Source organism: Mus musculus, chromosome 5, assembly GCF_000001635.26.
Source record: "Mus musculus strain C57BL/6J chromosome 5, GRCm38.p6 C57BL/6J".
NCBI lineage: Eukaryota > Metazoa > Chordata > Mammalia > Rodentia > Muridae > Mus > Mus musculus.
This window is the reverse complement of record NC_000071.6, coordinates 127297759-127319758: the sequence shown is the minus strand read 5'-3', so window position 1 is coordinate 127319758 and position 22000 is coordinate 127297759. Positions and strand designations below refer to the sequence as shown.

The 22000-nt window shown below is 45.4% G+C and overlaps 1 protein-coding gene across 1 annotated transcript in view; it reads right to left on the bottom strand.

Annotated features, from left to right (window-relative positions):
• The window catches only part of Tmem132c (transmembrane protein 132C), a 323965-nt gene that overhangs the window by 246032 nt on the left and 55933 nt on the right, over nucleotides 1–22000 (bottom strand). The window lies entirely within an intron of this gene.

Sequence of the window (22000 nt, the reverse complement as noted above, 5' to 3'; positions counted from 1 at the left end):
CTTCCCCTGCCCCTCAGTCCCCCACCCCCCACCCTAGCCTCACGCTCTCACGAATGGATCACACACACATGATTTGGCACAGCCTTGGGGTCATCAAGCAACCTGAGATGCTTTTCCCCCTGAGGAGAGGGGGGGCTCACTCTTCTTTCAAGAGTCTGTGGGGCCGGGGGATGGCCAAGCATCAAACGTCCTTGGCCGAGTCTGCTGTGGAGTGCTAAGTGTTTTGAGATTGGAAGCAGATGGCCTCCACCTCCTTCACAGGCACTGGGCATTAAAAAGAAAAGAAAAAGAAAAAAAGAAAAGAAAAGAAAAAGAATGAAAAGGAAGAGGAATGTGGGGAAATGTGTTTCCGCTTTTGCAAAGCCCCAGCCGCCTGAAACCAGTTCAAGATGTTGCCCATGAGGCACCCCCAATCCCCATGGATTTTCTTTAACCAGTGAGCCTGACCAGTAAAGAAGTCTGGACTTCAAAGGTTCGTTTTCACTGAGGTCTAGGAGAGGGCTGGGGCCAATCTGGCAATTTCCAGTTGCCCCTAGCCATCTCCCATCCGTCAGCTGCCCCGCACAGATTTATAGGCAGACATCCTTAGAACTCAAGGTCACTGCACGGCATCTGTGCCCTGCAAGGCTTCTCCCCTGCCACCCGCCCTGGAAGAATGTCCCAAGATCTATCTCAGTGACATCAGACATCTCTGTTCCCTGAAAATACCGAGGGAGGACAATGATTCCTACTTGGCCAACCCTTTAGGCTGCAGATGAGGGACCCCAGGCCCATGGAGGAGAGATGAAGGATTCGGGAGCAGTTACGATGAAATTCGTGCATGAAAACTAAAAATCGCATGGCCCACTTTCTCCTCCCTTGCTTGCCCCTGCACTGTGAGCAACGTCAAGACACAGACCTCCTCACCTCTGGATTCCCCCAGAACCTGTACAGCCCTTCATCGGAGGAGTACATCACCTGGGTTTGAACAAGTAGGGGTCATGAAGTACCTTGTCTCAGGGCAGCCTGGGCTAAGTAAGACTCTGTCTCAAACAACAACAACAACAACCCAGATAAATAGATAAATAAATAAGATAAAATTTTTCATAAAATTCATATAAGGGTCTTCTAGAAGTCTGTGAGACCCACCAGGCTAATGGGTTCTGAGATAAGCACCAGGTTTACATCAGGTTAGACCCCCACCCCCAATAAGCTCGAATAGAACTAAACTGAGGCCCGGCCCTCAACGCCAACCACCATAATTATTACTATTCCACCTGCAATTTCTCGGAACGTATTAAAAAATTAAAACCTCCTTCATCACTGGTCCTCTTGGGTGCTAAATTAATATTTTGCCTTCTCTGATATAAAACTTCACTCATTAGCACGCTTTCAAATTAGTTTTATCTTGCTATAAAGACTCATTAGCTGCCATCCTTAAATTAGAACCCATCAAGCCGCTGACAAAGCCACATGGATTTAATGATGAACATGAACACTCTGGCCCAAGAAAAACCACGCACCTCTCTTTAGGTGCTTGAGTTCTGTTGATGTGCCACCTGCCAGGTGTCTGGGCTCCTCCTTCAGAACGGACGCAGAATGTGCTCACTGTGCAGAAAGGATGGAGGCTGGGAAAAGGGCTCAGTTGGCAAAGTGATTGCCTTCAAAGCAGGAAGACCGGAGTTTTAGCCCTGGGACCCATGTCAAAGAATCCAGCACTTGTGGGTCAGTCCCAGTCAGAGAAAACGGTTTGGTTTGGTTTGCGTTCCGCAGAGTACAGGGTGATTAAGACCAAGGCCCACAACGGGCCAACATGTATAGAGTAAGAGACTTCGGTGTGCCTGGCTTCTAAATAGTACATCTGTATCACAACCCTCTCCCTAAGGCTCAGGGACCATCTCGGAAGAGACGGCAGGAAGAAAAAAGTGGAAGCCGGCAGTAAAATATTGCACAGGAACCCACGGGGCTGTGACATCACTCACAAGACCTTTAAAGATCAACCTACAAAATCCCAGGATGGATGGGGACAATCTCATGAGGTCCCACCCCTAACCGAGGAGCTACTAGCAGTTGATGGCTACCGGGGAGGGAGAGCCAGTTTTCTTCAGGGATGTGGCTCCTGAGAGACTGTGCATGCTCCAGGCCAGGGCCCTCTACCCAGGTACATCCAGGCAGCACTAAACTGGCTCCATGGGTTTAAAAACAGAAAACAAAAAGTTGGGAGGGAAAAGTACTGGGAGGGATAGAGGCAGAGATGGAGCGAAGACAGTGCGGAGGTGGGTTTGATCAAAACTCATTATATGCGCGCATAGAGTTCTCAAACAATAAATAAAAAGCCAGAACTTGTAATCCCAGAGCTGGGGATGCAGAGACTAGATGATGTGTGTAGTAGCACTTTGCTAGGCAGGCCAGCATGGTTTGCTTCCAAGTTCCAAGCCAATGAGAGATCCTTTCTCAAAAATGAATGAATGAATGAATGATAAATCAACAAGTGGATGTCTCCCAAGGAAATAAACCTAAACTTGTCCCCTGGCTTCTGTATGCCTGCAGACTTTACCAGCACATGCACTCCCCTCCCCCTCCACATAGTCAAGGAAGCGTAGCTATTAATACTCATTTGATTTAAAGGGAAGAGTAGTTGTATCCAGCCCCCAAGCCCTAGCACAGAACTATGAATGATAGCAAGAGAGAAGGTTCTGGAACTTCTTCAAGAGATAAAGGAGAGAGAGAGAGAAGGCAAAAGTAAGTGGAGTGTTGTTCTGCCCCTCTGTGACCTTTGCTACCCTGTGAGTGTGTGTGTGTGTGTGTGTGTGTGTGTGTGTGTGTGTGTGTGTGTGAGTGTGTGTGTGAGTGAAGGACATCCTCCCACAAGCAGGTCTTCAGCCCCACAGAGTAGCATGGAGTCACAGAAGGTCATCTCTGCCAAGTAAGGGATGCTACAAGAAGCTAGGCCAGAAGAGCTTGCTCCATGAGGGCGGAACCTCGTAGATCTGGTTGGTCACAGATGTCTGAAGTCTTACAATGGAAGAGACTTGATCTACCTAAAGATTCCAGGTTGTGGCATGGACAAGAGTGGTGAGCATGGCCCTTTAGTGATAACCCACCAAGCTCCAAGGACACCATGGTCACATGATCTGACTATCTGTGCTCATTGACACCTGCAAATGTGGCCTGGGTCACCAGTGGTGGCTGTGTCTCAGAAACAGGGTTCCTTCTCCAGAAGAACCCATGGTTCCTCTCCTCTTCTACCAGAGTCACAGATAAACTCCTTCCACACAGAAGTGTCTTTCATTGAGAAACACAAGTTCCCAACTTGTCCTCTGTTCTGCCCTCCCCATCTCCATTGACACTTCATGGTGGAGGGCTTCCTTGCAAGGAGTGCAAAGGAACTGGGGGGGGGGGCTGAGAATCGAGGCCTCTTGAGGGCTTCCTAATGGAATGAATGAACGAATGAATGACAATAAATGAATGAATGGGTGAACAAATGAATGTGTGAATGAAAGAATAGTTGGATGAATGAGTGAACTGATGAATGCATGAATGGAGAAGTGAATGAGCGACTGAGCGAGCACATGATTGATCAAGGGAACGAAGAAGCCTGTCTCCTCTCCCTGCATTGCTCATGTGGCAACCTGGGATCTGGTCATGACATTTGGACAAGGGAAAGCAATAAATCCACCTAGAATTGGAAGGAAGTTATAAGAACATTTCTAATCACAGAAGACACGATCAGCATATAGAAAATCCAAGTGAATCCATTACAGTTACAGCTAATAAATTATATCAGTGGGGTGGCAAGATGCAGGATTAATATGCAGACATCAATTGGATTGTGGTGCAAGGAACATCCTCAAATGACATTAAGAAGCCCTTTCTACTTAGCACAGCATCAAAAAGAATAAAGTACTTAGGAATAAACTTAACAAGGGAAGTTGAGACATGGACTCTGGAAGTCATAATGTATTGCAGAAGGAACTTAAAACCCAAGAGGCTGGGAAGACATGAGGCCAGGGACTGGGAGACACACACAGCTGGGATGGCAAACAGATTCAATGGAAATCCCCTGCAGAGTTCCTGCTGGCTTTTTCTGTAGAAAACAGTAAGTTAGTTCTATCACTCACAGGGAACCGTATGGAATCCAAAGTAGCCAGACTGAGTTTGAATGGAAAGAACAAATTCGCCACAAGTCACACTGTCCAGGTTTAAGCCTCACCATGAAGTTACGGTAATCAAGATGGAGAGCTGCCAGCGCCAGGATGCTCATGGACCAACACCATGGAATTAGAGCCCAGAAGGAAACCCCTGTGTCTGTGAGCTACTGATTTTGTTTTCATGAGACAAGGCCATCCTACCACAAAGACATGGACACAAAATTTCACACCACAGACTGTGTACGCTCTTGACAGAAGTATTTATCAAAGCTTCAAAGTGAAAAACTACTCAATTGCTCACCCATGGATAAATCAATAGATCAAACATGGTGAACCCACCATGATAGTTGGCTTTAACCATGAATGTGACATAATCTAAAATCACCTGGGAAGAGGGACTCTCTACTGTCTACATTGCATACATGTGGGATTGCATATATCTATAGGAATTATCTTCACTAAGTTAACTGATAGGGGAAGTCCTAGTTGCCTGTGGGTGGCACCATTCCCTAGGCAGGTAGCCCTGGACTGTATAAGAATGGAGAAACTGAGCTGAACACAAGCAAGTGAGCATCTGTGCGTGCATCTTTCTCTGCCCTTGACTATGAGTGTGATGAAACAAGTGGTTTATAGTTTCTACCTTGACTCCCCCATAATGAAGAACTCTAACCTGGAACTGTATGTAGAAATAAGCCCCTTTATCCCCTAAGTTGCCTTTCATCTGGGCACTTTATCATATTAACAGACAGAAAACTAGCCTAGCCTTCATAATAGAATATTGACCAATCATGAAAACACACCATGAAATGAATGAGCATCAAAATCACTATGCCAAAAGAGAATGAAATCACTACCCCTACATATTGAACCACATGGGTTACCATACATACCACAAGATCTTTTACTCTATAGAATGCTCTAGAACTCCATTGCTAAGAAAAACCTCAGCTGAGCAGATCTTCAGCAGTGGGTAGCACATAGTAATTGTGAGGGATGGGGACGAGTGGGTCTGCTTTAGAATTCATTCAGGATTTATAAGCTGTAAGAAAATATACTAAACTAGAAAGGATGGCTCATGACTCCGAGGCTCATAAATATGTAACTCTGGTGACATTAACCAATGTATAGCTTAGTTTTACATGTAAATTCTACCTCAATAAAATGATTAATTTTGACTCCAGGAACCCCAATGCAGATTTACTTCGAACAGTGGATTTTTAAGAAGTAAACATTTCAAGTAGATGTTTAGGTAATACATCAATCAATCTTCCAGTGTAAAAAGTGCTACATCCATACATACATGTATGTGTGTATTATATATTATGTATTATATATGTATGTGTGTGTGTGTGCAATTGCTTAAGACTCAGCTGTACTTGAGTTATCACCCAGCCCTCTTCTCCCTTGCAGCATGCTCTGCAGACTATTCTCAAACAGTTATTGGAAACTTAAGAGTCTTGGGCCACAGAACAGAATACTCAGTATATCTAAACAGCTGTATGATCTTACCAGCCTCCTTCTCTAGTCCCCCAGTGAGCCTGCATGGACTCCTTGCCTGCCCTCCATGTCCCCTTTGCCTACTAGGACTCTGTGGAGGCCCTCTTGGACCCTGCTTTCTCTGCACTGTGAAGGGTACAGAGAGCCAGCTGTCAGCAACCCCAACTCTGCAGTAGTACCCACCTGTGTCCCAAGGCTAAGGCAACTCCTCTCTGCCTGGGAGGGAATGGATGAGAGATCTGGCCTCTTCCAGCTAACAGAAGGCATCTCCAGCCCCACCCTGCTGTGGGGCCTGGCGTGGAATGGAGCTGCAGTGTGAGGCTGAGAATTCCATAGCCATCCACAGAAGACCAGAAGGGCTGTAGAAACCAGACCTGGCTGGTCTGCAGAGAGCCTGGCTTTGTCAGTGAAAGGAGCCACAAAGGATCCTTCTTGCTATACAAAACAGGAAGATCAGAAGAAATGGTGCTGACCGAACTCTTATAGAAGGGGTACTGTCACCATAGCTGGGGCATCTGCTGGGAGCAGAGTCTTAGCTGCTCCTGAAATGATTTCTCAGGCAGAACACAGACCATGAACATGACTTCTTGGTGGTGTTTTCATATGATGGTGGTCAGAAAGAGGATGCAAAGACAAAACAACAATAAAAGAATAAAATTATAATAAAAACAAACACAAACAAACAAACAAAAGGAAACCAACCAAACCAACATAAAACAAAAGCCAGGAACTTAGCACAGACTATCTTTTCTTACTTACCCTCTTGCTAAAACCTGCAAAGTACTGCCAGGTGAACTTTAAAGGAGAGAATAGAGTGGGCTGTGAGCAAGAGAGATTATATTTATACACTTCAACATAACTCAAAATGACAGTGGTTTGGAAAGCAGACAGAGATTTATCTCTTACTCATTTAGAGTTCAAGGAGATGAGTTTATCTGAAGGCTGTTTGACCATCCCAGAGTTTGAGAGACCCCCCACCCCCACCCTCACCCCCATTCGTTCTCTGCCTCCTACCTCCTGGCTGCTGCACAAGTTCCAGCCATCACATCTGCATCCTAATGAGCATTAAGAAAAAACAAAAAGAAGTCTGCCATGGCTCTCTGGAGGACTCATCATAAGGGTGCATAGTCTACTCCTATTCATGCCACTTCCATCAAGTCTTTTTCGTCCTGATGCTTTGCAATGTCTCCTGCAATCTCGGAGATTAAAGGCTTTCCTGAGGTCCTGAGGTCTCTGACTTCATCACATGACTAATCTTCACTGATGGATTTGTAATCTGGTGACCCTCTCAGGAGGTGGCATAAGGCAGGCCTTGGGATCTAGGAGCTGGTAATATGTCACTAGGGATGAACATCAGAAGTCATTTTCCAGACCTTGGTCCCTCCTGCTCTCTGCTTCTGTGATACCAGGATGTAACAATCTGTACTTGGCCACATCCCACCTCACTCTCCAGCCTCTCCTCACCTTGGCCAACTGTGGGCGGGGCCTCTGAAACTGTCAGCCAAAACCCAAACCGAACAAATCAAACCAACAAAAACCCAAGCCAAAACAAACAAACAAACAAACACATTTAAGTTGATTTTCTCAGGCATTTATGCCGCAGCAATGGAATCTGAATAACACACTTAAAATGGTATACTGACCTGAGTCCTGACAAACCCTGAAATTGTAGAGAACACTGAAGTAAAACACTTTAAGGAGCTTTAGAGTAAAATAAAGTGCTTGGGCCTAAGTGGCCACTAAGGTCAGGGTTGCCCTTGGACACCTTCCCTTTCCTTTTCCAAGCAAATGTGTCCACTGCGCAGTGCCCAATACTCAGGACAAGGAACAAAGTGATCTGGTGGCCGGACCTTTCCAAGCAGACACCCAGGGCAAGCAATCCCAAACAACATGGGAACAAGGGGGAACAATGGCTCCTGGTGCTATCCCCAGGCTATTATCTTTGGGGAACCCATTTCAGTCCATGTTTAGATAAGTGGACACACTGACCAGTGTGAGCAGATGGACTTCCTGTTGAGGCATCGACTATAGTAGGTCTTTGCTTTTCTTCTATGTGAGTCTATTACCGTTCTAGATCGACTTGTGCCTGGTTAGCTGTAAATTGTTAACTTGACACAATTTAGAGTCATCTGAGAGGCACAGCCTCCATTAGGAGACTTCCCGGAACAACTCACCCATGGGCATGTCTTTGGGCGTGGGGTGGGATTGTTTGGTTGTTAATTGATGTAGGAGGGCCTAGCCCACTGTGGGTGGCACCATTCCCTGGGCAGGCAGTCCTGGGCTGTATAAGAAAGCTATATAAGCATGCGACTGTGAGAGAACTAGGAAGGAGCATCCCTCACAGTTACTGCTTAAGTCCCTGCCCTGGCTTCCCGCAGTGGTGCACTCTACGTTGTAAATGGAAATAAACCCTTTCTTTCCCTAAGTTGCTTTTGGTTAGAGTATTTTTGATCACCGGACCAGAAAGAACAATTGGAAGAATTTGTAACAGCTCTCTAGAGTGCACCCAAAATACCCCTGGCATCTCCTGGCAACTAGAATGAGCTTTGATTTTTTTTTTTTTTTCAGAATAAAACAGCTTAGAATGAAGAGCCTCAGGTAGACATTGTGAAGCAGGAGAGATGAAACACCGTTTGGATCTGGGGACATGAGGTGAAGACTTCAGAAAGTGTGGATGCTCTAGACAGCTGCACACTCTCAACTGCCAGGTCTCCGCTTGTCAAGACAACCAGATTCTGAGCAGCAAGCAAGTAAGGTGGCTGTGTGGGCCCACAGTCTGCCTCAGCAGGGCTACTTATGGGACATGGAGAGAACGCCAGGTCCTGCTGCTAGGACTCTCACCAAAAGTGCTAGATGCTGCAATCAAGCAGTGAAAAAGAACTTTGGGGGCAAGCAGGGGACTAAGGCTGTCCTTCATGTCACCCAGGGAAGTCATTTTTGTGGAGGGTACAGTAGACCATGTGCCTGGGACCACCCTGAGTTGCAGACCTGTGTGGTCTCCAAGCTCCTATCCTCTCCCTAACTCTGCAGAGAATAGCAACTGCAGAGAGAGTAGCCTTGCAGGACCAGCAGTGGACTGACCGCTCTGGGCCAAACTCTTCACAGACAAGTTGGGGAGAAATCTGATTGCCTCACGACCTGCTCCAGGCGCATCAGCAGACATGGTAATGATTAGGCCAGGAGAGAGGCCAGCCTCCAGGCCCCCTGGGCTTACAAGCTGCCCTTCCAGAACTTGAAAGGCCTATCCCGTGAAACATGATCCCTGCTTTGCCTCAGAGGTAAAAAGCCCAGTGTGTCTGGTGTTCTTCCCTGGATGGGACCATGGGCTGATGGGAGGATGTTGACCAGAGCTTTGAAGCAGGGACCCCCAGACACGGACACACTCAAAGAGGGCTCTGGAAATAAGCAGGGAGGTGGAAGGACTCCAAAAGTCTTTCAATTCACCTTCCAGATGTGAAAATCCAGACTGCCCGGGGAAGGGGCCCTCAACGAGAGAGAAGAACCTTAAGTGCTTAAGTTAAATCATCCTTAAGGACCTCGGGCTAATCATTTATGTCCCCCACCCCTACCCACACGCCAGGCCAGCCAACATCCTTACAGAGTCAGGGAATTACGCAAAGCGCAGGCACTTCTGAGCCGAGCAACGCCTCAGCTCCTGCCTGACATCATGTGAAAAGACTCGGGTAACAGTTCATAAATCCTAAGACCCTAGGATGGATTTCATCTTGGCCGCAAAGAGAAAAAAAAAGGAAGAAAGTAAAAGAAAATCATATCTGCTGAAAGGCAAAAAGAAAGGGGTGTGCACATGTGTGTAGTCTGAGTATAAGCAATTGCTTTTAGCAGATAACTCAGTTCATGCTGACCTAGTTAGTCTAGGTTAGGTGAAGCAGGAAGCCAAGAGGGCTCATGCTCTGATTGCTTCCTTTCCTTTCCTTTCCTTTCCTTTCCTTTCCTTTCCTTTCCTTTCCTTTCCTTTCCTTTCCTTTCCTTTCCTTTCCTTTCCTTTCCTTTCCTTTTTTCTTTTCTTTTTCTTTTCTTTCTCTCTTTCTCTCCTTTCTTTTCTTTTCTTTTCTTCCCCCCCTCTCCCCTGCAACCCTTGCTGAGTACCTACTGTGTGTTGAGCTCTACTGTAGGCACAAAAGACACACACGTGCCCAAGACTTCAAGCAGTTTGCCACAAACAACTCATGATGCATTTTAAACAAGTTGAAGAGTTACTAGTTCTTCAGAGAATCAAGGATGAACCAAGTGAGGGCAGCCGAGCGGGTGGGAGCTTGTGAGAAATGAATATACTTGGGCCAGCACGATGGCTTAGTGGGTAACAGTGCCTGTTGCTAAGCTTGAAGACCTGAGTTTGATCCTTGAGATCCACATGACAGAAGGGGAGAACTGACTCCCACAGCTGTCCTCTGACTTCCACATGCACTTGCATATAAATAAGCAAATAAAGAAACGCTAATTAAAAAAAATTGTTTGTATTTATGTGTGTGTGTGTGTGTGTGTGTGTGTGTGTGTGCGCGCGTGTGCATGTCTGGGAAAGTGCATGCACATGTGAATGCAGGAGCCTAGAGGGGCCAGAAGAGGGTGATGGGTATTCTGAAACTGGAGTTACAGACAGTGGGGAGCTGCCATGTGGGTGCTGGGAATGGAACCCAGGTCCTCTGCCAGAGCAGTCAAGGCTCTTAAGTGTTCAGCCATGTCTCCTGTCCCTGTACTGAGTGTTTTAGAATACTTTTATTGTTGTAGGGAAATTAGATGGGAAGTATTAAAAAAAAAAAACTTCAATAGGGCTACTTACACACACACAGAGACACAAAGACTTTCTCAATTATAATCATCTTAAATTATTGAACTATTTAAACTGCCATTGATAAGCCAACCCTGACGTGTCATCAGTGAATTGCCCAAGGCTCCCACTATGTCATATATTTTACAGGTTTTTACAGATATGTGTAACTGTGTGCCCATCTTTGCAGAATTGTTACACCCCCTGAGAACACCTCGGTGCTTCATCTCTTTGATGAAATAGAGCACCCCTAAACCCTAGAAACCACTGGCCATGTTTTATTCCTTCTGTAATTCCTCCTTTGTAGAATGCCAGAGAAATAGAATCATCCATTCATTGTACAACACTTCATTGTGGCTTTTCTCCTTTAGCAATATGCATTTAGAACCCTACCATGTCTTTACGTACGATGTGATAACTCATCTTTGTTACAGCTCAGTACTGCTTCATCATGGAAGCACCAGGATGTGCCTAGCCACACTCCTGCTGAAGCACTGATGTCCTGGCTTCCTTCCCAGCTTTGCAATTATGACTAAAGCCACCCAAACCACTTGGGCATTTTTGTGTTTTCAAATGGTGTGCATGAACACCCAGGCAGGTGACTAATGTACAACGTGACACATCTGTGTTCACCTCCGAGGAAACAAGACAAACTGTTTTTAACGTGCCCCACATTTTGCAGTCCCACTAGCAACGAATCAGTGTCACCATGGTTCCAGCATCCTCACTAGCCTTTGGTGGTATCACTGTTCCAGATTTCAGCCATTCTGATAAGTGTATAGTAGTTGCAATTTTAATGGAGGTGTGCAGCATCAGTAGGCATGAAAGGGGAGGCTTGCAGGTATCTGGAAGAGTAATTCTATAGCATGCTGAGTTGCAGTGTTCATATATAAGCTAGGCAAAGCAGATGTGTTGCTTTCTCCTTTATGTGAGTTCTCGTCCCACTCCCCCAAGGCCAGTTGGATCCAGAACTGGGTCAGGCAGATAATAAATCTTTGAGCATCTCAAAGTTTTCTTTAGGGGCCATTAGTCATGATTTTTATATATAAAGAATGACTCAGAGGAAAAGACACATTTTTTTACCCCCCCATCCTGTGTATGTTTGTGTGTGTGTATTTGTGTGCGTGCACACACAGCAGACACACAGAGGTCAAAGACAACTGCAGGTGTCAGTCCATATCTTCAACCTTGTCTTAAGAAAAGCTCTCTTGTTGGCATTGTGTATGCTAGTTCTCCTATCTCTGCCTCCTATCATTCTTAGTGTTGGGTTCATAGCACACACACTGCTGCATCTGGCTTATTGTGGGGTCTAGAGATCAGAACGTAGATTGAGAGATTTGTTTTATGAGCCCTTAATCCGTGGAGCCCTCTCCCCAGCCCAAGCAGACACAATAAAAAACAATGATTTCAGAGAGTTCTAAGTCACGTGGTCATTTTATTTTATTTTTTAATGATGAATTTTATTAAAATAAGACAACTGGGGTTGCTTAAACTGGGATGCTTCTGAGGTTGTCCAGGGACAGCACGGGGAGAATACGTGTCCCAGGGAGGAGACAGACAAGCTGTCAGACAAGGTCACTTCAGCGGCAGATAATTTGATTCCTTCTACATGTCTATATGATGGCTCCACACCATGATCACACTTGCTAAAGATGGACCAAAACAATATCTCCTGATAAATGATCAGTCTGGCTTTCTATTTCAGTGAGCTTGAGTTTTCTACTACCTGGAAGTTATTTCTAATTTATAGTTGGTTTGGGATGAAGCTGGGAGAGGAACCCAGTGCTTCATGGAAAGCAAGCAATGAACCCCAGGCACACCTGAAATTGTAGCAGTGGTTAGTCCTGACTAGAATCTACCTGCAGGTTATTCAGGTGCCTTCTCTACCTATGAGAGATGAGAGGGTTAACCTCAAAGATTCCCCATCATCCTCCCTACTGATGCCTGATGGTCTCTTCGGTCCACAGAGAACTGACATCTGGTCCTTTAAGGATCGGGTATCATCACAATGAGAATGTCTCCGGACAGCAGATAAAATCCAAAAGGCAGAAAAGCCAGATGCAGAGAGATGTGGGGAGAGCAGGAGGGTGTAGTGAGGTTTTAGGGGGGGGGTGATCTTCCTGCCAGGTTTGTGTTTGAGGAGAGATCACAAGTCTGGTCTCACCTCGGGCTTCACCACGCTGGGCGAAGGGGGTGGGGGAAGGGGGACCAAAACCAAAAAAAACAAAAACAAAAAAAAAAACAAACCCTGAAAGCAACCTTTAAGTTAGCACATCTGCTCCAGAGTTCCAGAAGGAAGGAATTAAGCAGATGGGCCATAACCCAAGCACAAGGATAAAGAGGCTGACATAGTGTTTGAAATGGGAGAAGGGACTCCTGGACTCTCTGAAGACAAGAAACAGCCAGGAGACCTAATTGCAAAAGGCTTAGGAGAGCGGGATGGGGGGTGGGGGAGGCAGGCACAAAGGAACCTGTGGGAGGAGTGAAGACCACACCTTGGAGGGGTTGCTTTATTTCCACTTCAGAGCTGTACACAGTCAATTTGGAAGCTAATATGGGTGCCATAAACCTTGGGATGCAATTCCTGAGTTTCTTTGGTCTCTCCCATAAGGAGCTGAAGAGAAGGGAAGGATGCCCAAAGTCCTTCCTCTGCCCTCCCCACCCCACCCTCCCCTCCCCTCCCCTCCCCACCCCAATATTCATGCTCTCTCTAGAAGCTTCCCTGGTGAGTTAGCTTTGCCTAAACAATTCAGCCCAGCTAAGTCCCAAAGTAGTCTCTGAACAACAGAATAATACTATCTGAAGCTCCAACGAAGGGGTCAAAGTTCAACTTCTGATTGAGCTTCATCTTTTGTTGAATATAACAAGCCAGATAGATGCTGTAATCAGTTACAACATGTTGCAGAAAGTTTTATATGAGTGAAAGAACATGCAAGGAGGAGAGAAGGAAGGAAGGAAGGAAGGAAGGGAGGGAGGGAGGGAGGGAGGGAGGGAGGGAGGGAAGAAGAAGAAGAAGAAGAAGAAGAAGAAGAAGAAGAAGAAGAAGAAGAAGAAGAAGAAGAAGAAGAAGAAGAAAGAGAGAGAATGAGAATTCCCCATCTCTATTTGTCAACTTGTCTTTCTCTTCTTTTAAATCTAACTCATCCTTTTCTCTTCAAGGTTGGGTGGTTTCTGATTTCCAGGGCTCTAAGTCCGAAGCTTGTCATGCCAGCCTGGAAAGAGGTCAGAGTGGAGACGGAATGAACTCCTTCCATGCACAGCCACAGCTAGAGCACCCGTGGAACACAGTGAGAAGAGGTGAGCACACAAGTCAATCCCCAGCCCTGCCTTCTGCAGGGGACAGATGTGGGTTCCTATCTTCTCGCATTTCACAACCAAGCTGGATCCTTGGGCCTTTTGCCTAATGATTGGCACTTCCCATGTGTGCCCTGCTGTGAGGGAGCGGAAATACTACCAAGGCGGCATAGGGTCAAACAGATGGCTGGCCAGGATGGTTTTTAAATCTCAGTTGGCTTGCTTTATTCCTGAGCATAGAAACAATACTGAAAGACCATTTGGGTAAATAGCTATGCATTTGAGAAAGAAAGAAAGAAAGAAAGAAAGAAAGAAAGAAAGAAAGAAAGAAAGAAAGAAAGAAAGAAAGAAAGAAAGAAAGAAAGAGGATACAGATTTGTCATTTAACTTGTAAAGCCAAATAACAGGGTTGACTTATTAACCTATCTTAAAGAATGGTCTGGTTGGAAACAGTAACTCGGGTTTAAATATAGAGTCCCAGCTGGGATGTCTGCCTTGTGTGATTACTCAACTAGAGACACTGGGTTAGGAAATGGACCTGGGATGTCTGCTTAGTTCCCCTACCACAGAGCAGGAGCCGGAGCATAGAAAACATTCTCACACAAAGCTCCCTGATGACGGTGTCTCTAAATGAGTAAGTATCTGTTTACATATGCACCTATTTAAATTCACTATCAAGGGCATGAGTCTACTTTTATAAATTTAGCGTCCTCCCATCGAATGAGCAAAACTCACAAACAATTCTATTTTATCCACTGCAGGGGTATGATTAGTAATTTCACCAGAGCCACTTAAACATGCATTGTACAGCACTCAGACAAGCGTTTCTAGAGTGAAGCTGGTTCTATTTATTTAGAACACAAAATTATAATGGAAAATTACTCTGAACGGTTAAACCCCGATACTACAGAGGCAAGCTTACATGTTTCCCCACATTGATCTAATTTAATGAGTTGGGCAAAACATTATGGATAATTATGCATTAGATCTCTGAGAATATCTATGCTCCCTATCTCAAAATAAAACAATCCCACAGAGGGCAAGTTCTAGAGTGATAGAAGAATACAAAAGGTGTGTGTGTGTGTGTGTGTGTGTGTGTGTGTGTGTGTGTGTGTGTGTGGAGGGAGTAGGGGACACTTCTGGCATCTCTCCTTTAGGAAAACTTTCGAGAGCTAGGCAAGAACTCTCAGTCAGTAACAACTCTCTTGCAATCATGAGGACCCGAGTCTGATCACCAGAGCCTATACTTGACAAAAAATTAAATTCACAGAAGCTGGTGTAGTGGTTCATACTTGTAATCTCAGCCCTGGGGAGGTGGATGCAGGAGGATTCCTGGGGCTGGTTATCTAGACAGCTTAGCTTTCTCAATGAGTCCCAGGCCAGTGAGAGGCTCTGTCCCATAAACAGCCATTGTGGGGGTTTTCTTGGCCCCATTCAATAAAATGATGGACATTTAGGACACGTTTGAGATGGACAGTCTTTGTTTGTTTGTTTGTTTGTTTGTTTGTTTGTTTCCTCCCTCCCTCCCTTCATATATATATTTCGACATATTTCCATATATATATTTCCATATGTATCTATATCTATATGCATGCTCATATGAGTGTACTTGGTTGCATGTGTGTTTGGGGGGAATGCATGCAGGTGCATGTGGAGGTGAAAGGTTGCTGAAGTCTAGTGTCTCCCTCTCTTGTTCCACCTTACGTTTTTTTGAGGCAGGGTCTCTTACTAGAGTTGACTGGTGAGCTAAGATGGCTGCTGAGAGTATCCTAAGGATCTGTTGTCTCTCCTCCCCAGCCCTGGGGTTCTATCCCACCCTGTTCTCCCTGACTTTTGGTGTGAATACTAGGGATTTGAATTCAGGATGATGCTTGTGCAGCAAACACTTTACCAACTGATGCATCTCTCTAAACCCCTGCTTAATTTTTTTCTTAAAATGCTGTTCTTTTCAAAGCATAAAATGTCAACAGGCAAGACATTTGAAAAGGCATCATTCATTCATTTCTTAATTTTGTTTCCTGTTGCTGTGATAAAATACCCAAACAAAAACAACATAAGGGACAAAGGACTGACTTAGCTCACAATTCCAGGTCATAGTTCATTATTTTGGGAAGCTAGTGTGGCAGGAAAATGAAGCAGTTGATCATATGACAGCCATCATCAAGAATGGTGAGTGACTAATATATGCACACTAGTGCTTAGATGGCTTTGTCTACTCTTTAGTGGTCCAGGAGCCACTGTCTAGGGAATGGTGTTGCCCACAGTAGGCTGGGTCTTCCTACATCAGTTATTATAATCAGGACAATCTTCCAAAGATATATACACAGGCCAACCTAATCTAGGCAATCTCTCATGGGGACTTTCTTTCCATGTGATCCAAGATTGTGTCAAATCGATAATAAACCCAATCAGTACATTATCCAAATTTATGTTTATGAATATATTCTGTATAGAGAATAAATCGTCAAGATAGATAGAACATGTTTTACTGGATAACAGAAGCATAGCAAAATTTCTATGTAAACTTTGAAAATTCAGATGCTACCTTAAAAGTCATAAACCATCCCTCTACTAAGGGCGTGGTCACCAAGTGCCAGCACTGCAACTTGAACACGTCCCTGAGGGTGGGGTGGGAAACTCCCATGGGGAGGTTTTAGGATGTCATGTGCACTGTTATTCAGAATCATGTAACCCTATGGCTTTTGTAATCCATGGTACATCTAAATGACCCAATTTAAAGGTGTATGAAGGAAAGGAAAACCCACAACTATTTCGAACTAAAGGTAAAAGCTTAGGCTGGCAACATGGTTCCAGGGATAAAGGCATTTGCTGCCAAGTCTGATGCCCTGAGTTCAATCCCTGGAACCAACATGGTAGAAGGATAGAACTGTCTCCCGATCAAAAAAGCACAAGTAAGCAGTAGGAAGGGGTGTTGAAAACATCTCTAGAGAGAATACATTTTGTGCTGCTCATAAGCTCCTGGGTGTGGGGCCATCCACTGGAGCATGGTTGACCTGCCTAGAGCCACAACCTTAAAGAAAACTGAGCTTCAAGAGGAGGAGGAGAAGAGGAGAAGAGGAAAAGACGTGATGATGACATAAGAGGGAGGTGGGGGTGAATATGGGAGGAGGTGGGGGATGAGCTGGTAAACATGATAAAAATACACTGTATGAAATTCTCAAAGAACAAGGAAAATTATATGTATATATACATATAATACATAATATTTGAATATGTATATTATATATTTATACATATATAATATCTGTGTGTGTGCATATATATATATACACACACATGTATTATACCTACACACACACACACACACACATATTCATTCATTCAAAGGCTTTTTGCAGGACTTGAGAAGATGGCTCAGCTGGCAATGTGTTTGCTGTCTTAAGTCTCAAGAGATCTGAGTTCAGATCCTTACATGTATCTTTAAAAAAAAAAAAAAAGCCCCTCATAGGTGCACACACTCTTGTAACCACAGCATAACCCCGAGAGGTAACAGAGGCTATCACCATCCAGCCTGACTTAAAAAAGGTAGTGAGAAGAGATTTATATAGTGGAACGTGTGCATGCTCGCACACACACACACACACACACACACACACACACACACACACACACACACACAGACAGACACTCCTAGAGAAAGAACTCAAAATGATTTTTCTAATTGGAATTAGAAGAAAAGTGTGTGTTTAAGAACCTCTGCTACAGGAAGCACAATGAAAGCAGGAGGCCACCCTAGGGAGATGCCCAGACTCCCAGACTAGCTAACACCTGCCAGGCTGGGACTCTGAGAAAGCAAATATCTGCTGATCCCAGTGATGGCACATGGCCCGGGGTCCTGCCCAGGCACTGTCCTTTACCTTGAATCATGAGGACACAGGGACAGGTGTGGTCCCAGGAGAGGGGCTGGGTTGACTGTGGGTGTCCTAGAAAGTAGCTACTTCAGGGCTTCTGAGCTGACTTCTGGGCTTAAACTCTGAAGGGAGTTGTGACATTTCACATTAGTCAACTTTTGTTGAGGTGAGGTACAGGAGAGGCAGTTTGGAAAACCAGAGAAAAGAAGCTGGTTAGGGGATGACTCAGCGGTTAAAAGTCCTGGCTCCTCTGAGGACCTGGGTTCGATTCTCAGAGACCATTTGGTGGTTATCAACTGCCTGTAACTCTAGTTCCAGGGGATCCAATGATGACCTCTTCTGGTCTCTTTAGGTACCAGGCACACACATGGTGCGTGGACATACACCCAAGTATACACACAGTGTATGAGCACATATTCAGGTATACACATATGGTATACAGACACACATTCAGGTATACACACATGGGCATGAACACACACTCAGGTGTATACACATAGTGCACAAACACACACTCAGGTGCACACACACAAGGTGCGCAGACACACACTAAAGTACACACATGTGGCACATAGACATACAGTCAAGTATACACATATAGTACATGAGTATACACTCGGGTACACATACAATAATAAATATTGTTTTTTAAACAGAAAACTATTAAGAACAGAAGCCCATTACCATGGCACATCCACACACAATCATACAGTCAATTGCATGCTTGGAAACATATTCATACAACAATCACACATAGACAAACATACATGAAACTCAGACATGCATGCATACACACAGTATACCCTCACATGTGCACGAGAGGTCCAACACATATATGCATACAACCCTCCTATGCCAAAGCACATACATACAGACAATAACTCCATGCTGCACACATGTATAAGCCACACAGCTGTAAGCATGTGTATGAAGCCTGCACCCTTAAACAGCATAACTCAGCATACAAACACATAACGAGCAAAGGCCATTTACACTCAACTTTCCAAGACCTGGCACCAGTGCCCACAGTGTGCCCACAGTGTGTTTGCTAGCCCTGGGAGCCAAGGCTCACGTTTTCTTTCATAACTGTGTGCTGTCTGGAGGAGTGGAGGCCTCCACTGAGCCCCTGGGCAGATTTCCAAGATCCCAGGGCACTTGGCAGGATGCACAGAGGCTCTGGCCACTGGAGCTCCTTGAAGAATAAAGATAATCTCAAAGACGGCTGGGAAAAGCTGATTCCTCCTTCTGGAGAAAATGAAGCCAATTCCAAGCTCCAGGACACCCCAGGGAAGGAGGGGTATCCTTGGGGGCCAGACTTGGCTGACAGCATGGGGGGCACAGGGTAGAGCAAGAGGGGCTTGATGGGTACAACCTTCCCTTTACATTCTTTCGGAGCACCGGAGGCAGTGCCGGAGGGCTTGGGCTTAGAACCTTGACATGTGAGAATTACACGGTCTATCACTTCTGAGAGTGAGGGTAAGAAGAGCAACAGAGAAGGAGGGGCGGGGGAATCTATACCCAAGGAAGAGCTGTTGACAACTTCCAAACAGGGCAGAAAACACAGAGGTGACTTTGTAAATGTAAAAGAGTCATGGGTCTGGGAGAAGCAGTGGTTTTCCTCAGAGCAGAAAAAGGATAGTGGAGGAGCCAGTCAATCTGCCAGGAAATCACCTTGCTTGGCTTCCAAAGGAGCTGAAGAATGCGGGAGTGAGTTTCACTGTCTTGGGGGATATTTTAAAAAGTTACATCATCTCACCGAGATGGCATGTTAGGGCTGAGGGATCATTTAGTCAGTCAAGTATTAGCCACTTAAGCCACTTAAGCATGTATATGTATCTAAATGTGTATGTACATGTATTTGTATGTACATGTATATGTATATGTACATATATGTGCATACATATACCGGCACATACATATACACATACATATACATAAAGACTGGCTGTGGTAGGGAGGAAGAGTCCATTTTACTCATGGTGATAAAGGAGTGGAGGGGAGACACGAGACTGGAGAGATGGCTCAGCCTTTAAGTGCACTGACTGTTCTTGCAGAGGACCCAGGCTTTAGCTGCCAACACCATGGAGGCTCCTAATCATCAGTAATGTTACAGGGTATCTGATGTCCCTGGCTTGTGTGGACATAGCACTTATATACATGCACGCACGGGCACGCACACACACACACACACACACACACACACAAGCATACACACCTGCAAGCACATGGAGGAGTTCTGATCACACTGAATGGTCAGGAAAGCCTCTAAGAAGTGAACCTGTTGACGCTCACCTATGAGACATCATGTTTAAACTCTCCACACTCACAGATCCTCTTGAGATGGGTTAGGGCAGGGGCTCTGCAGAGGGAAGCACCCTATGAGCTTCTCAGACCCCAGGAAGTAGCTAGTTATTACCAGATCCCTGGCCCTCACAAACCAGGCATTCCAGAGACTCTCAGCGGGGGCATCCACATGCATGTGCTGTGTGCGTATATATTTATCAGACACCCGAGGGTTTGGTGGCCAGGTAGACACTTGCCTATCTTAGAAGAGGGGAGATGGCATACGTTTTCTTTTGCAGGTATGCAACCAATACACAGCCTAAGTGGCAAGCTAGCAACCTTCATCACATCAGATGACCTTAGTGTCCCACGGATTGAGCAGAGGCCCGGGGAGAGTTGGCAGCATTTCAATGACCTGGTCATTCCACGCCATGTGGTCAGCAAGGAGGATGCACACATAGCTGTACATGGGGGCCTGGAGACGAGCTGTCACAAGCTTCCCCCAGGGGCTGCATTTCACCAGTTCCCATCCTCAATGACAAGGAAGATGCTCTTCACTGAAATATTTGGTGTTTTGTGCTGAGGGGAGGTTTTTTTTTTTATGCTAAGCTGGCCAGACATCTTGGGACCAGATTAATGGCCTCCACATGCCTTCTCTGTGGGGGAGGGCAAAGCTTCCCACTATAGAAACAGCAGGAAACCTCAAGAGCCCAGGTCCTGACTTCTAGACCTTTGCATACCAGCTCCACTTGCTGGGGCATCCATCTGCAGGGGAGATAATTCACACCATCTCCTGCTCCTAAACACTAGAAGAATAAAGGGAGCCGACACATAACTGCTCTTCTATGGGTCCCTGGTCCAGAAAGCCAATAGTCAACTCCTTCCCTGAGAAACCAATAAAGTTAATCCTGTGGCCTCCCAGTTGCTTTTCTAAAGGTTTTTAGTATCACACAAATGGCAGGGGCTCCAGGGTCACTGACCCTTGGAGGATTAATCTGTGGGCTTCCCAAATGGTTACCTTTTCCCCAATTGCCCTGCAAAATTTGCTGAGATCAAAGCACTAAAAAAGGTCTAGGTATGTGCGTGTGCATGTGTGTGTGTGTGTGTGTATGTGCACATGTTTACATGTGTGTATGTGGTATATATATGGTGTGTATTTATGTATGTATGTGTGTTTATGTGTATGTATATGTGTTTATGTGTACATGTGTATATGTGTGTGTGCATGCGAGCATTTGTGTGGGTGCATGTCTGTGTGTATGTGAGGTATGTATATATGTGTGTTATGTATAGTGTGCTTGTGTATATATCTCTGTGTGAGCATGTGTGTGTTTTAAATAGACAGAAAAGAAATCAACAAGGCTAATGGAAGTTTTTGTTTAAGCTTACTTAAATGGAAGTCTTCTAGATAGATATATGGGCTTGCTCGGAGAAGATGGCAGACTCACTCTGCAAATCCCTGGGTTACCAAAGTCTCTCCTAGTCTCCCCGTGTCTGCAGGAGACTTGCCACCTTGTCACTCAAGGACCAAGCTGCTTCTTCCATTGATGAGGCCCAGGCAGGCCCAAGGCAGAAATCTGTGACCAGGAAAACAGTCCCAGAAAGTTCCCATGGAAACCAGGGCAGGAGGAATACAGAGGAGGCTTGAGAGCAAAGAAAGTCAGGGGGATAAGCCACCATGCGTGTCCACATCTCTAAGCCCTGGCTGTGCAGAGAGGGTTTGTAGCAAGAAGTCATACAGCTTTGGCTACTCCAGCCTTATATCTGTTTGCATGGTGGTTTAGGGCCTCAGCAGACAGCAGTCAGCCCTTATGCTAAAGCCAGGCTTAGGCTGCAGCTAGCCAGGCAAGAGCAAATGTCTAAAGCAGCAGTCCTCAACCTGTGGGTTGCAACCCCTTTGCCAGACCTCTGTTTCCAAAAATACTTCAGAATTCATAACAGTAGCAAAATTGTACTTATGAAGTGGCAACAAAATAATTTTACAGCTGGGGAGGGGAAGGTCACTATAGCATGAATAACTATTAAAGGGTCACAGCATTAGGAAGGTTGAGAACCACATTTGTGTCCCACCTCTCTGGTTGTCAGACTGTATTAAAATAATGAGCCCGAAAGAATTAGAGTGACCCCAGGAATTGCGT